This window comes from Polypterus senegalus, unplaced genomic scaffold, assembly GCF_016835505.1.
Source record: "Polypterus senegalus isolate Bchr_013 unplaced genomic scaffold, ASM1683550v1 scaffold_896, whole genome shotgun sequence".
NCBI lineage: Eukaryota > Metazoa > Chordata > Cladistia > Polypteriformes > Polypteridae > Polypterus > Polypterus senegalus.
In genome coordinates this window covers 15,811-27,765 of record NW_024383640.1, presented here as the reverse complement: position 1 = coordinate 27,765, position 11,955 = coordinate 15,811, and the positions used below count along the sequence as shown (strand labels likewise).

At 39.9% G+C, this 11,955-nt stretch overlaps 1 pseudogene; it reads right to left on the bottom strand.

Moving 5' to 3' along the window:
• Positions 1–2,791: 2,791 nt before the first annotated feature.
• LOC120521553 lies at positions 2,792–5,671 on the bottom strand (annotated as a pseudogene).
• Positions 5,672–11,955: the final 6,284 nt, after the last annotated feature.

Below are 11,955 nucleotides of genomic sequence, written 5' to 3'. Positions count from 1 at the left end.
GGACTGAAAGCCAGAAGTCTACGTGACCATCATCATCAAGTCTTTCCATGAGAACCCTAAATACAAAGAGGACTGTTTGACTTATGTTAGGTAGATTGCTCAGAGGGGACTGGGCGGTCTCTTGGCCTGGAATCCCTGCAGATTTTATTTTTTTGTCTCCAGCCGTCTGGAGTTTTGTTTTGTTTTTTTTTTCTGTCCACCCTGGCCATCGGACTTTACTTATTCTATGTTAATTAATGTTGACTTATTCTATACTTCTTCTATTTTTCTATTCTTCATTTTGTAAAGCACTTCGAGCTACAGTTTTCTTGTATGAAAATGTGCTATATAAATAAATGTTGTTGTTGTTGTTGGTAAAATGACCCGTAAAATGGAGTGTAGTGAGTCGATTCACTGTCTCGGAGGTTGTAGCGAAACACCGCTGTCACGTGACCCATGACGTTTGAAGCTTTGAACGTCATCGGTGCTTCACAGCGCGCTTCATTGGTTTGACAGCATTTCGTCGGCTTGACAGCGTTGGCGCTAAATTAACTGGTAGCCTGTAGAAAATGCATCATTCTCATTCAACAATGCTGGGTTGTGAGGAGAGAGATATTTGGAGGGCTTTGGAGATGGATGGCGACAAATAGCGGAAAACAGCGTTCAAAAGTTAAATAGTATAAATGGACAAGGACCTTAGCAGGATAAAATGAGCACAGACTTTTCTGACATTTTAGAGGTGAACTGAGACTGAAACGGAGAGTCCTGCTCCACTTCTGCTCTTGACAGCTTGCTTTGTCCTCATTTAACCACCAAATGTCGCTGTTCGTAGTCGGGGCTGAGGCTTCAAATCTTTTTCGGCACAAGTAGAAAGTGTTGAGAAGTTAAGCAAAATGACACCTTTTATTGGCTAACTAAAAAGATTTCAATATTGTGCAAGCTTTGAGGTAGCTCAGGTCCCTTCTTCAGGCAAGATGTAATTTAGCCAATAAATGGTGTAAATTTTCCTTGACTTCTCACTTCATTCATAATAGCTAAGACGGTAAATCACCCTACTGGCACAAATAGAAAGCCTCAAAGCTTTTTTTTCCCCCATCACTACATATTTGTTCAGTTTTGTGTTTTTTTCTGTCACATAGACAAATTTCCATGGAAACTATTGTAAGCTGCAAGAACCGTTTTCAAAATGTTTAAACAATGGTTCTCTTATAACACAACTTGATGCGATAATATATACCATTATTTGGAAGAAATAACTGACTTGGAAAAGTACCACACTTATTTTTTTAAATACCTTTTGCATTGTTGAATTTGAATGTTTGGACTTTGACCCCCCTTCCCTTTTCTTGTCATTTTGATGCTGGTGTTCATGTTGTGTGCTGGTAACCAGGCTGGCAGTTGTCACATAATTAAGAGGACATTTAAGATGTGTTTTCTTTATTTGAACTGGTTTTCTTTGTATTTGATTTCTAAAGTACACGTGACCATCACTGTCCACGGCTTCACCCATTTTGAAGTTTTCACTGGCTGTTTAAGTGTTCGGCTATGCCATTACATTCACATCACTGATATTTTTCCCTACCTTTAGTATATTTTAATTTCTGAACATATTTTAATCATTTTATACATCGGAGTCTGAAAAACAAAAAGTAGAGACCTCTGCAAAACCTTAGGATGACCAAAATCAACTCTCTAGAATGTCATTAAAGAGGAAAAACTCTCTGGTGGGCTCAGTAATCGCAAAGGGACTGGTAGGCCAAGGAAGACCTCCACTGCCGAGGACAGAAAATTCCTCACTATGGTAAAGAAAAGCCCCAAACACCTCTGTGACAGATCAGTAACAGTCTTCAGGGGGCCGATGTGTGCGTCAGAGATGGCCATCAGCAGAAGACTTCATGAAGAGAAACAGAGGACACACTGCATGACGAACACCACAAAACAGGATGGCCAGATTAGTTTGTGGCAAAGAATTTGAAAGAGCCTGCAGAATTCTGGAAAAAGGTCTTGTGGAGAGACAAAGATGAACCGGAGTCAGACTGATGGCAAGAGCAAGGTGCGGAGGACTTCTACACAAGGCCTTACGCAGGAGATTCCTGGGGATGTCTGAATCGCAGATGCATGCAAAAGGATATGCAAAAAAAAAAAATTAAATTGACCGGCCATTGCTGTGTAACAACCATTATGATGCAGCAAAGTGGGGGCCCACCCATGTCTAAAGCGCATCAACTCTTCCTGCTGTGACCCAAATGTAGGCAAACCCCCTTAAATGAAAGTCCAGTATGTACACTCCAATATAAATTGTCATTTACTACTGAAATCGATTAAACAAAAATGTTTCTAAGAAAGATGCTGGGTTGATCTGCACACAGAAAAGCCAATCCAATTTTTTTTAATATATATATATAAACCCCCACACACCACAAACCAGCTGGTGTAGCTGCATGGATTCAGAGTCCCAGGACTAGAGTGGGAACCTTAGGACTTGATCACACATTTCAATTAAACTCTGGTGCCTATCCGTTCAGAAATTACAACGGAAGTGGTTTGATCTTCCTTCATATTTGGTATGCAGTAGCTGGGACCCTCAAATAGCTTAGACTACTGGGCTCATTTGTTGATGCCACTTTATAGAAAAGGGAGTTTGAATAGTTAGCAAATGTAATGTGCCCATTTAGGCCATCAAGCTATATAGATTGCTCCAGGTCTCCAAATATATAGCTTGATCTATAATCCTAGGCAACCCTTGATCTAGTGACCATGCATGAGGTGCCATCTAATTGCTCAATTAAATACAAAAAACTGAAGACAATGATACAAGGTTTAAAATTTTATTGCTTAGTGTTAATGTTCTTTTTTCTGTAGGCAAACAATAGTACAGCCACACACGAGACAGCCAGGACACCAACAACAGCACCAAGGATGGAATCTTGGAACTGGGAGCCTGCAATGAGAAAACCAAAGGTATTAGGAATGATGTGGTTTAATCTGGCAAAGTAAATTGACCAAAAATCTAAAGAGCAGTCCTTAACATGGCTTGCATTTAGGCTGTTCAGTTAAGTTACCTGCAGAGGCTTCATCTTGCTGGCCAGACAGGGACTGTGATACAGAAGACAAAGGAGAGACCTGCTCCAGAAAAAGAGGGCCAACAGAAATGGTCTCCTTCCATCCAGCTGGTGCACTCACTTCACCTGAAAAATACAATTACAGTTAGTCTATCCCAGGCTGGACACTGAAGAAGTCTGCTGGTGAGGTCACTTACTTGCTCTCCTGGGTCTGTGTTTAGGGGCACCAGAGCCCCTCTTGAAGGGAGGGGGGTTGGCACAGCTTGTGTCACAGCAGCTACAGACAGCATTGTCCCCATCCACTGAGCTCCACCTGAAAAGCACAGCCACCAATCACAACCTGCTACCTCATCTGAACAGGTGCACCCACATCCTCCCAGTCAGTCACTTACTGGCTCAGTGCAGAGTTGTATGAACAATCCTTATTCAAAGGATCAACATTAGCAGACACCAAGGTCACCTTCAGATGGCAGGTAATGAAGATCTGAAAGTAAACACACAAGAGACTACAGTCACACCTGGGAGCTTCAATGGGACTCCTCCAAAGGAGATGGGAGGAGGGGACTTACTGAACTAGTAGTCAGACCATAAAACCTGAAGGCATCCAGCTGGAACTGCATTACAGACTGGGCAACTCTGGGGGACACGAACTGGGAATTGGAGCCTGTCAGTTGGCTGTCCAAGAAACACCTGCAATACACAAGAGGGACCATAGCATTGCGTTTCCAGACCAAGATCTAGTCAGACTATTACTCACACCCACCCATTATTCCCAATGAAGGTGTAGGCTGGGGCAGATGCATTGGACCCAGGAGGCCACACAGCTGTCCACAAAGACACGGAGAGGCTCATGGTTAGTGCTGTCCACAGATGCTTGAAGGTTAATGAGGTCTCCTAGGAAGAATGTGTTGGATGGACTCGGCCCACTCCAGTCACCTGCAGACAGGAATGTTACAAGGTGTTCAGATCACATCAGTGCAAATGGAAAGTAGGATTTTTAAATGTGTACACCTACTGCTCATTATAACAAGCGAGAAGCCCAGAATATCCTCAGCAGATATCGTGGAGGTGTATGGAACCCAAGTGGGGTTTAAGGCATTGCTGCTTACATTGTGTAGCCTGAGGGGAAAAAAGGACATTTGTAACTTGGGGGACAAATAAGACAGGTTCTTGCAAAGCCAGGCCTTAATACTCTAGGTTGTTTGAATCAAAGATACAAGTCAAGTAATATTGATTCTATGTTACAGCCAGCCATTGGGATGCATCTGTAATGCTGGTCTTACCTGTTGTATTGGCATTCAATCTGCACCACAGCTGGATTTGTTCTTACAATGGGAAGACCATCAATTGGAGAAGGATTGTAGTCAAGGGTGAAGGTGTACACTATGAGAGCTCCTTGCATCTAAAGAGACACCAGTTTAGGGCTATTCAGCTGACAATGCTAAACTATAAGAGCAAAAACATCTAGATTGGACTCTAACTTTTTCAATATGAATGGTTTCTAACTGTGCTGTTAAATCAATACAAGCCAATTGCTTTGTGCAACTTATAACCTTTCAGGATAGTAACAAAACTAATCATTTTAAGAGCTCTAGGCAGCCCTTTGGTGGGAGATCTTTACAGATAAAGAAAAAGGATCACACTACTGGCCATTCACACATTACTTAAGCAAATGTTCAAGCAGTACACCGTCCCAATTTTTAGTACTGAAGTTCAGAGCAGTTTATTCACCATATTGATTAAAGACTCACAGCATATTGAAATGGGGGATGTTTAAATTATAGATTTCACACCTGAAAGCTTTAGGAATGCTGGGGATGAAGAAATGGAAAAGCCTCAATTTGGTTAATTTTAAATCAACTTCTTGACTGATCAGAATTTAGATGGCTTCTTCAAAAGAAATGAATCTGATATTTAATACGCCCACATACACAGGTCACGAGTGGGCACTGCAACACCGATAAAGGGTCTATGCACACAATGCAGGTACTGTAACTGCGCAGTTCTCCTTTCTTGCCTATCCTGTACCAACGCCAAAGAGCACTCAGTCCGCTAGGAAAACGTAAAGTAAGAGGATCTCGTTAAAGCGAGCCTGATCAATTGCGACTCGTGCGCCAAAACGTCATACGAACATAAACCAGACCTGAGCCACATACAAGAGCTTTCAGTAGTAATCATCGAGAAACAAGATTAGGAAAACGACAAGGGCGAAAGCACTGAAGCCACTCACCTCCACGGTGCTCCCACAGCCCTGCAGAGGCGCTTCAATCACAAAGGGCTGAGCACCGGCCGGACTGGTCACACCACATCCACCCATGGAAAGATCAGAAGGCTGCACCAGCTTTGGATGCCCAACAAGTCCGGACTGATGGTGACGATCACCTCACTGTCGGTGCACTGAGCGGTTACGGTCTGCGGAGCGCCAGCTCTCGGCTCAACATAATGCATGACCGCGGGCTTCTGGTGTTTTGCGATTTGCTTCCGTCCTTTGAAACGGGGCTGAGCAAATGCATCGCAGAGGAAAAAGAACAGCAATACCACGGCTATCTGACCCTTGTCTTTACACCACATTTTGAAACAACAAAGAGAAAAATCAGCAAAACGCAGTAAAGTTCAATGCGCAGCGCAGGCTTTATATACACGAATGAAGGCGTTCGACGTCTTAATGTTAGCAACACGTGCGGAGAAAAGACCGCCAATCAGACACCAATCGCGTTTGAAATGATCAAGACGCATGAAATACTGAGGTGAATTACGGGAAGAGGTAACTAAATTAGAATCACAAATTAAAGCATGCCAACGCGTCAGATCATCTCTGGTAGTAAACTGACCGTTCTTCTGTGGATCACGCAGCCGTCAATGGGTTTTAAATCCCTCGGTAATTAAAACCAATTTGCTTTGCGTAAGTGAAGAATAAAGTGAACTAAATGTTAAGTGTGATGTCTTGAAGAAGTTTCACTTACGAGATGGGGGCGAGTTGTGCATTGCAGACTAACACGGAAGACTAATGAAATATTGGACAAATGTAGTTAAAGTTGAATGTAGTCAAATATTTTGTGGTAATGGGGTGATACTAAAAAGTAGTGATGGGCGGAGTGAAGCCTCATGAAGCATCAAAACGTTTGAAGCAATTGTGTCGGAAATCGTATCGAAGCCTCGAAGCATTTGACACTCACCTCTTTAGTGACCCCTCCTGGCCATTTTCATTAACATTACACAAACTCATGATCCACTTCAATGACGTCTGTTATAACTCTTATTGCTTTTATTTTTCGCTGCTACAGACTGACAACGAAGAGAAGGGTTCGTCAGCAACTTCTAGTGTCTGATGTCTATATATATATATATATATATATATATATATATATATATATATATATATATATATATATATATATATATATATATATATATATATATATATATAACTAACGCCGACAAGCAGAATGCACTATACGATAGCAAGAGTTAAAATAAGACGCCTCACGCATGGATTCCCGGCTCTTTCAATTAGTATTTACCTTTGCACTGTATCATTATAATCGCTCCTGTTATTAGTATTAGAATTAACCCTCATCTTTTCTTGAGATCACATTTAATAGCCTTAAATGTTTTCCTTGGTTTGACTTAATTAAAATGGAGTAGACGGAAAATAATGGTTTATCCCTGTACTTTGCCATGATATAGGTAAGCACATTTTAGAAAGAAAAGGTGAAATCCTTAAATCAGTTGTTATTATTCGATCAAGTATTGAAATATTTCATTTATTAATACTTTACAATATTTTGTGGAGCACGAAAATAACGAATTAGCTACAACGAAATGACGCCGTCAATGGCACAATTAACTAAGATGGTTGCTTTTCAAATTCTGAACGTAGTGCTAGCCCGAGTTCGATCCCACTTAAAGACTCATCAAAATTAACAATAATAAAAAAGGATCAGAATTGAAATCTTTATAACCAATTTGAACTAAATAATTTTGAGAGATACTGTGGAAGGATCACATAAGAGATCTGTTCGGGAATCACCAAAATCGCCATCAAAATGCGATGTCTAATTGCGGATGGCAGCTCACGTATTTACATTAATCCATTTCTATTCATTGCCATTTGACGTCCATGAACCCTCCATTGAATAAGGCAGTGGTTCTCAACCTGTAGGGCGAAGTAACAAAAGGGGCGCGAAGATGTGAAAAAGAAAACATCTGTTGGAACCAAAACAAATTAACTTAAACTACATTCTGATAATAGAACAATAAATACTGTATAGAGTTAGATAAATGTCGATAAAACTTAAGTAGGTATAATCAAATATGCATCTACATTTCAAAAAATGTTGGGGCGCGATTAAAACTGTTATGAAAACTCTGGTCGCAAATACTTAAAGGTTGAGAAACGCTGGAATAAGGTGATAACAAACCCACTGTGGTAGATCAGGTTGAATTTGCTCTGCTGCACCAAACATTCAAAGGTGTCAATCCAGAGCACATCAGAGAGGCTGAGAGACACGGCGCAGATCAGTCACCGGCACACAGACACACACGGGACACTCCAATGTGAGCAGTGCACATATCAAGGTCGGCATTAAAGATTGAGTGCTGAGGCAACAAAAAGCAGCGGGATAAACACATCTGGACCTGCTGTTGAAAAACATTTGCTTTTAACAACAGCATCCCTCCCTCGTGAACACATCTTCAAGGTCCGTACAGGTGATCAGTAAAAGTTTTTTAGTCACAGCACAGTGCAATAATAAAACATTTCCTAAAACATATAGTTGTCCAGTCTGTATCATTCCTAAGCAATCTTCCAGTAATAGAGGCGCAATCCCAGTTACTAACACATTAACACTCAAAGCAAGAACACATTCCACCTTATCAATTTAATATTTAAAAATTTAAACCGCTAAACCCGCCATCAACAACTACAAAAACAGTTGAAATCGTTACTCAAATATTTTTTTTGTTATAGACATAAAACAAGATGCACGTTTCCATTTGATATATCTTACTAGTGTTCTCGCCTTGCTCGCTTCCGGTCCACGCTGGAATTTGCTGTTTAATAAAAAAAAAAAAAGAAAATCAGACTCTTTTGGGTCATAATTCACAAGAGGTGGACGTGGGACCCGAACCCACGTATGCTTTAGTATGAAGCGGTAACGCTACCGCTGCACCACTACTATTTTCAGGAGGATGGTATATAATGTATGTTTTTTAATGTATACATGTATGTATGTAGTGAAGACGAAAACAATTATATATAGATGTATACTATATGACATACCTTCAGTGTTGCATGAAAACGTTGCATGAGGCGAAGAATGGATATTTAGGAGAGTATTATAGTGAGAGATGTGTCGTCACCCGTATTGCTAAAGCTCTTCTTTGCAGCATTATGCATTCAACAAGTCGGCGTTTGTATGATGTATAATTTATAATTTTATTTTTTGCCACAACGTATTATCGGGCACGATCATTTAACATGTATTGATCATCTACAAACTTTCATTTCAATGGGAATTCTGTTGAGTTTTTTAACTCTGTTGATGCCATATGTAGCCTACTTCAAACGGTAGCTCGTTGAACAAATAATGAGTGGAAGCTTTGCAGAGTACTGAGATTGCGTCATGACGGGCTTTGAACGGGTCTCCGAAGCCTCAGACATGCGTACTAGTGAGATGATGACGGAGCTACCGAAGCCTCAGACATGCGTACTACTGAGATGATGACGGGCTACTGAAGCCTCAGACATGCGTAGTACCGAGATTGGATCATGATAGGGCTTCGAGCAGACATGGTCACTGGTTACTGAATCTTTGTAAAGCCTCAGCACACTGAAAGGCATTGACCTCTTAATTTTGAGAGTCTATCTGACACTTAACTCTCTAGTTATATTTTGTAATTCGTATTGACATTACACATTTCAGTTGATATGGTTAAGCTACAATTCAGGTAGTTGCTGAGAATTAATTATTGTTCTTGTGGATTGCTGTGATTTCCTTTGTCTGATACATAGTGTCAAAGATATATTGTCATATATTAACTTTATATATATATGAAAAGATTAGGTAAATCGTTCAACCTTTTTATGGAACACTTAATTTTGTTCAAAACCGTACGTCATATAGTATACATCTATACATATAATTTTTTCGTCTTCATTAGGAGAATACAACAATGATACTCTCGTATCAATTAAACCATTTTAACGTGCATATGTCAAACAACATATTTCATCCGCCGCAGTAAGAACAGTAGTAGTAGTTCAGTTGTGCAGAGCTCGTTAATTATCCGGATTAGGTGGCTCAGTGGTGTTGTCGCTCAGGTTCGTCGCTGATCCTCCTCTTGTGAAAGTTTTTTCTATTCCTCCATTTAACAAGCTTGGACGGATAGCGAGCGAATCGAGCTATCGAGGGAAGGTTGGGCCACCGTAGTCGGGCAGGTGGCACACGCCCTAATTATATTGTGTATGTAAAGAGTTTCACTGTAAAATGTAATAAGCTTCATATTTGTGTGTTTGGAGACCCAGGTGTCGTACTGAATTTGTATTGTAGAAAAATAAACTACTGTCCATTATGCCTAAATGTGTCTTTTCGTGTCTGATCGCTATATGGCACTTCCAACTTGGGACAATTCGCTATAAACAGTTTCAGCCAACCAGCGCCTTCTAAACATGCAGAACGACAGTGTGAACCTTATTATTACGGCGCAGCATCTTCGTTTCAGTCAGTCATTGTCCTGTTAGACTATTTACTGTTAAGTGCTGCTTGAGCTACCGTTTATAGTACAACAGGTGGCCTACGTAGTTCTTAAATCGATATTGAAATGCACACACAAGTCTCCTAAATTATTTATTGAAATGCCTACATTTACAGTGTCCGTTTTAGGAAGTCGTAGTTTTACTTGTTCCCGTTATTAGGAATTATAATTTCTCAGTGTCACATATTATTCGTTACTACTCGAGTCCCGTATCATTGAGATTCTGTTTTATATTCTGTATAAGGAAACTTTTTAAAAGTAGCGTTGATTAAACTGACTATAGCAGACTTGTCATCTTCTTAAAATGATTTTATTGATTTGATATTGACAATTAATCATTAGGTCAAACATCAAGGAGGATTTGAGTTAGCATGGACTGCGCTGTTTCTTTTTTTGACATCGTGTCAGTAGAGAGTGCGTCACGTTAACAATGCATTCTGTCCTAAGTGACAGCACACACTTTTTATATTTCCTAAAGGCCAATGTGTCTCAATTTTCTCATTAATATATTTTGACAGTGTCTTTTAGTGAGAATGATTATAAACATATTACCTGTGTTCATTTCCCATGTAGATCTGTAACGTTTGGTGAGTATAAATAAAAGTAACAACACATATAATAGTTATGTTGCATTGTTTATGATTAACAAAATTCATCGTTTATCTGAAATGTTCTACGTATACAGTCGATTTATTCCACTTCTGAAGGTGTACATTGTCGGTATTACTTTATTACATGTTATTACTTTAACATGGCCTTTTATAACTTCACTTTAACTTAATCCTGATACTCTGTATGTTCAATTCTTCATAATAACTATTCACAGTGGCTCCAAAATCCATACTGACCCCTACTCTCTCTCTGTTTCTTTTCCGGTGGCCTGCGCCACCACCACCTACTCAAAGCATCATGATGCACCAACATTGATGGACTGAAAGCCAGAAGTCTACGTGACCATCATCATCAGGTCCTTCCATGAAAACCCTAAATACAAAGAGGACTGTTTGACTTATGTTAGGTAGATTGCCCAGAGGGACTGGGCAGTCTCTGGTCTGGAACCCCTACAGATTTTATTTTTTTCTCCAGCCTTTGGAGTTTTTTTTTTTTTCTGTCCACCCTGGCCATCGGACCTTACTTATTCTATGTTAATTAATGTTGACTTATGTTTATTTTTATTGTGTCTTCTATTTTTCTATTCATTTTGTAAAGCACTTTGAGCTACATTTTTTTGTATGAATATGTGCTATATAAATAAATGTTGATTGATTGATTGATATTCTCCATTGCATTTGCTCCAGAGTGTAACGTGTGCCAGTGTAACCGAGGGATGGCAGACGAGCTCACGTAATGGGTGACAAGGCACATTCTCATCCTGATGTCCAGGCTCTTGTCATAAATATTCCCATCTTGTGCTTTTCTCGTTCCTGCAAGTTTACTATTATTATTGGACATGTAGAGGAAATGTGTTTTATTTTATGTCTATGAAAGGAAGGACGGTAAAGCCTTGAATGAAACTGAGTGTTGATGCTTTGGGTAACAAGACAGGTTAAGGAGCAGAGAACATTGAATGTGACATTGACTGCGGGGGATTGTGTAACTGGAAGATGGTTTAAGAATACAGAAACGGCAAAAACTTAGTCTTTCAGTAATTCTATTTACATCAATTATTTACTCTGTTGTGCTGCACTTCGGAAGATTACTTATTTACCCCCCCAGCGCAGCCTTTGATAAGATGAATTCACAACTAAAGGAATGTTCATGACAAAGTCAGGTGCTTTTTTGAAAGTTTGGCTCCAGATGTGCTTATCCAGCTGCTCCTTCTTCTCAGTACTTGAGTGATCTTTACGTTCACCTTTGGATGAATTTGCAAAGTTTCTTTACAACTTTTTTGTCTCATTAACGCAGAAATCCCGAGGCTTTCCTAAAATTGCAGAAGACACTGTTGATGGCGCTGATTCTGTTTTAAAGACAGTTGTGATTAGTTATGCAGAACACGCTTTTACTCACATTGCTTTTGGAAATCAATAATACAAATCAGCAACAGATCTGGGAATCACTGAATAGTAAAACGTTTAATGAGGAATGTCTTGCGCATATACTGGTGTAATGACCACGTCGGCTTTAGTGAAGCATTTCTTAGCCTCTGTGATATGATCGA